We start from the raw sequence: 6,000 nt of genomic DNA on the forward strand, positions 1-6,000 counted from the left end.
CTGTTGGAAGCTGAAGATGGAGAATAGTTTCTAGCGAGGGAGATGGGGGCACAATGGTGGTGGTGGATTGGTGGCACAATTCATGGGTGAAGCAATGGAACTACTGAGGACTAAAGCCTGCTCTATGTACAAAGTTGAAGTAGAAAAGGAGTGAATAAGCGGAGGGGTTTTTTTAAATTCCAAGCAAAGGTGGACAATTTTCAGTCAAAACTTTAGCACAGGCTAGCTCTGCTGGTCTCAGTCCCAATGGCTGGTTGGTATTCGTAAAGCCTCATGAACTGTCATGGTTGTTTGGTCTTCATTCTTAGTTCTCTGATGATGAAATTAAAGCAAAGTACCAGCGGGATGTTTATTTGATTGACATTTTCTAAGCGCAACAACCAAGGGTCATCGTTTCTTGTAATAGCTTTCTACTCTTAAATCCTTGAAAGAATGGAATGGAATGCTCCAAGCTTCATGTACCACTCTCATTAATCAGATATGTCTTGCATGCATGTGCATGCTTGTCAAGAGGTTAGGACTAAACTTGTCTTTAAATCCTATTGTAGGATGCGAAAATCTTTTTAATCATAATGTACTGATATGCGAATTTTTAGAAAGTTTTATTCAAATCATTCAAACTTTCTTAAATTGGTTTATGGGCTTTTCCTTTCAAACGTCTGATTTTAATCCATGGATAAAAACCTCTTTTGAAAAGCTTTTCCGTAGCATAAACCCTAGGAGACCATAGTTCATTCATATCTTATATATACGTGTTTTTCACGTTGTTAGGGTGTGTACACCAGAACATAAAATATATCACTGCTACGTTTATAAAAAGTTTTCTGATCTTTCATCCTCAGAAAGTATTGAGCCAAAATTGTTGTTGAGAATTCTTCATGAGCTGTTCCTTGTTTAGCTCTTGAAGGACTATCAAATCCCAAAGCTTTTACTGTCAAAAAAGTTTTCTGGTTTTATGCTTCATGTGTGCTGATAGTTCATGCATGATTTGTGCCTTGAGGTGATTGACAACCAAGGTGAGAGTTGTACCATCTCAAGACTGACAAAGGAGAACAAGCTAGTTCGCTGATATGAAAGTAGCAAAGACGAGAAGACACCACTGACCACTACATTGGTTCTAGTAGATGAGTTGTGTAAGATCTTTATGTACTTTCATATTCATATAGTGAATTGTTCACCTACATAGCGCTCGCAGTTGTTTACCTCTTTGGAGGGTTTTATTGCGTCAACAGATCTTGTATTATGTGTGATGAGTTTACTTTGAATGGTTTGGCTAATTGAGTAAAGCATAACATCGTCAGACTTATTGAGATTGATCTGCAGTTTCAATTATGATTCAAGTTGTGTTGCTATCCTGTATTAGGATGCGAACTGGCCTGCACTCCTAAGACTGATTCCTAAGTTGACATATTGATAAGTTCCGTTAGTTGAGAAATACATATACTGATTCTGTACTTTTATTGTTGCTACTAAAATAGGTGCATAAACTACATGTAGATACTTTACTGGTTGCTTAAGATCAATACCAACTGATATATAGGCACTGTGTCTCGAGTTAATCACATTTATTTGGCGGTAGAAAGCCAAAGTCCATTTATGCTGACAATTCTGTTGATCAAATTGTACACAATTTTCACTGGAAAGATGAGTAATACACAGGTTCATTGTATAGAAGACAAATCAACATAAACACAAACTATTTTACAATGAAATTCTTCCAAATGGGGACAATAGTACAGATTTTGAGTAAAAGATGCCCAAGTATATAATTGAAGGTCCTCAATAAAGATGGACAATTTTTAACACCAAGTCCTTAAATCACAAATTCACAATGAAATAAAATAAAATAAATCACTGTCTCAACGATCTTGTACTCGTCTCACATGGAGCTATAGCGAAAGTAATAGAAGAAACGCTGAGAAAATTGTAAAGGTAGATTGGACAGAGGAGTTGTCTTATAACAGACAAGTTCTGAGATTTATCTTATAGGAGTGAAGTGAGTTGTATCCTCTATAAAAGAAAAGCTAGCGAAGTGAGTTGTCTCATAAGATTTATCTTATAGGCAAAGACAAAATTTTGCACCGAGGGTTTAGGGATGAGGTTCAGGACGACACTGATATAGGTACTTTTTTTCCTTAGAAAATTTGATTTCTCTATAAAAGAATCTTTAATATAATTAGCATTAGTTCAATGCAAAACATGATCACTACTATTATTGGTCTCCTGGTTATCACTGTTTGATTTGGGATCCTGATAAATTGTTTTTCAAGTGTTTTTTTTTTTTGTCTGCATCGCATTCTGATCCCATGCAGAAGAAGCTGCACTTAGGGCTTCATGGATAGTTCATCGCCATCTATTGGTGGAGAAGTAAAACGTAAAAGTGAGGTACAGGCCAGAGAAATATCGTATATGGGACCGACAAATGGTTGAGGCGAGAATGGCTGAAACATGTTGGAGAAAAGTGAAAGCGCTAGAGCAGTATTACAATAAGGCATTTGATTATATCGGAGGATCAAATATTCGGGAGGACCAAGAGAAGAGGATGTTCACATGCCCCTGTGGAGTGTTATGAAAGGATGTCATTTGGGCTGCGCAACTCGTCACCATTCAACGATGTATGATGAGCATCTTTTTCAACATGGTATAGAAAATTGTCGAGATATTTATAGATAATTTTTCAGTTTTCAGCAACTTCTTTAATTTATGTCTTGAAAAGTGGCGCGCGGTTGTGTTGCACTACCTAGAACGCATCCCTCCTATAAGCAAACTTTTGAAAGGAGCATGTGAACGTTGTCTTCTGTTGGTCATTCAGAAAAATACAATTTAGTTATACCATAATCCATCCAAAAACCAATAATATATGTGTAAGACGCTAAGTTTTTAGTCAATAAAAAGTAACGAAAAGTGATCCTTATATGATGTAATGTTGAGCATGTTTTAGGAAATCAGAAATTAAGAGATAATCGCTGTGTATTCTCATTGATAATATGAGCCTCTTTATATAGAGGATTACAATGCATAGAGTTAGAATCATACAAGGAAAGAGAATCTCTAGATTCTTCTAATTGAACCCTATTACCACTAGGTCAAGTAAACTAGAGTTTGGATTGAACACAAATAGGGATATCCTTAAACACTCTCCCTTGTGTTGTCCAAACGTGGTGCTTCTCTCGTTGCCTCGTTAAAAACCTTGCCGAGTAACAAAAACCCAGTGGGACAAAAATAACCTCGGTCGAAGGGAAAAAAGAGCACAACACACCCTTCACGATTCGAGGTGAACATGTAGACATCTCCCCCTGATGTCTGCGCCTCCCCCTGATGACTACGATCATGGGAGTTCAAATAATTTCCGCAAGCCAATTCTTGCCACATGTTTCTCGAACGTAGATTTGGGCAATGGCAATGACTTAGTAAACAAGTCTGCCTCACTGTCCTCAAATCGAACCTAGTTCACTTTGATCTCGAGGAGAGTCTGTTGTTTGCTGATTATGCTTGGTGTTATCGCTTTTGATGTAGCCTTGCCTCATTTGTTCAAAACAAGCAGCATTATCCTAAATGCTCGTAAGCTCATCTGTGGTAGACTTCAAACCACAATTGTTCGAACATGCGTAATTATGAATCCAATCCATATTCATTCACGAACCACTTCATGAAGAACAATGATCTCTGCATTGTTCGAAGATATAGCAACTACAGTCTGTTCTGTAGACCTCCAAGATATCATGGTCTTTTTCCATGGTGAACACTTAACCAGTTTGGGAATGACCTTTGTGTGGGTCAAAGAGATACCCAACATCAGCAAAGCCTTCCAAAACACATGTCGTTTTGGGATGGGGATAGAGAACGCAGGCCAGCGTTGGCGGCGTTTCTGGTGTGTGATGGGTCCGAATCCATCATCTCTTTGTAGGGATAAAACATGCCCATATCAATCATACATCTCAAATATCGAAAGACATCTTTTACACCAATCCAATGGCGTCGCGTTGGCGCAGAGCTATATCTAGCTAACAAGTTCACAACATATGAGATGTCCGGTCTTGTGCATTGGGATAAGTACAATAATGCGCCTATTGTACTAAGTAAGGCACTTCTTCCTCTAGCACATCTTCGTCACCATCCTTTCGACGAAGAGGATCCTTTTCAGGATCAAGACTATGGACGATCATGGGGGTGCTTGAAGGTTTGACCTTGTCAAAATGCCTAAGCATCTATCGACACGATGCTCAAGTTCCAAACCGAGACATAATCGTGGTCTCCCAAAATCCTTCATCTCAAACTCGGATTTCAAGTGTTCAGCGGTTTCCCTTAACTCTTTAAAGGCTTTAAATGAAGATCATGTCCAACATGAACCGCGATAGAATCCGAAACTTGTCATAGAAACGCGTGGGCCTATCCCTTATCAATCAAGTAGTCACTTTAGTGAGCGTTTCAACCTCTTTGTAAACGCGCTCCATTGGTCTAGAGCCACTTGACTTGGGTAAATGAAGTTCACCATGAACCTTCATGTATATTCTGTATCTAGATCCCTATAGAGATACATAGTGACCACATTTGTAAGCTGCATGTTTAGTTATTCAGAAACTACCAAACTGACAAGGTAGTGGAGTGCAATGACATCCATTACGAGAGAATATGTCTCATCGTAGTCGATTCCAGGGCGTTTTGTGAGAAGCCTTGCGCCATAAGGCGAGATTACCATATCTTTTTCTCACTATGCTTTCTAACGAAGACCCCATTAGTCAACAGGTTTTATGTTAGGAGGTGTTGACATCTCTAGCTCGAAAACCTTCCTCTTCATTAGATAATCCATCTTAACCTAGATCGCATCTTTCCATTTAGGCCAAAAACTCTCTACGTTGGTATTCATTCATCAACGGAGCGTAGTTCGATATCATCTGACTCAACAAACTCATGCGCAACGAAATGCGCAACTACATCATCAATTATGATGGAGTTTTTATCCCACGTCTCATATACACTAGTGTAAGTTTCATAGAGCTCTGTATTCTCAGGAATAGGTTCTGAAGTTGAGGCGTCCCCCAACGATAACCATAACCCGGAAGATACTCATGAGACGGATTTTTGAGTCTTGATGATCAAAGGATTGGAATGTGCCAAAGTATCCTTTGAACCCAGGGGCCACCCACGCATCCTAGTTGGGGCCATGGCCTGTAACGCTAGAGTGTCACTCTCTTTGGCGTTGGCGTCATGCCTACCTCCTTGTAGGGCGGCGCTACGTCCTCTCGTAGGGACGTCCTTCCTTGCATGCATCTTTGCAGCATATTTGTGTGATCTCGTCACTTTAATAGGAATCGAGATGAGACATAGTGGGGATAGGCCACGACAATTCCTGTCGTTCCTGTTGAACATCTGTGTTCTTATCTCCCCCTAACGACGGGAAGACTGTCTCATCAAAGTGACAACCCGCAAATCTAGCCGTAAAGAGATCGCCTGGCAAGGGCATTAAGTGGCGGACGATCGTTAGAGTCTCAAATCCAACGTAATTTCCTATTCGTCTTAAAGGACCCATCATAGAGCGTTGTGGCTGCGCAATCGGTACATAAATGGCTCACTCAAATGTGCGTAAGTACAAAAGATGTGTACCCAGTCACTAACTGTAACGCATAGGTACATTGAGTGGCGGTAGGTCGTAGACGAATTAGCATAGTTGCATGCGATATTGCATCACCCCAAGCAGATGTAAGAAGATTGGTGCGCATTACCAATGTTCGGACTACCATCGTAGTCGTTTTCGCGAGACCAATTTGGGTGTGTACATGGAAATGTGATGTCCAACATCAAGCCCATTGCAATATCCATCGAAAGTCTTTCGATGTAAACTCTCTAGCATAGTCAAATCCAATTGACTGAATATGATGATCTGGGGAGTGAGCCCGTTATCATATGATATGTGCTAGGAGTGTAGCAGAAGCAGCATTTATAGGTGGACAATGGCACAACACGTGACCGGCGTGTTTGCGTGTCAACCAACATCATAAA

Source organism: Rosa chinensis, chromosome 3, assembly GCF_002994745.2.
Source record: "Rosa chinensis cultivar Old Blush chromosome 3, RchiOBHm-V2, whole genome shotgun sequence".
Classification (NCBI taxonomy): Eukaryota; Viridiplantae; Streptophyta; class Magnoliopsida; order Rosales; family Rosaceae; genus Rosa; species Rosa chinensis.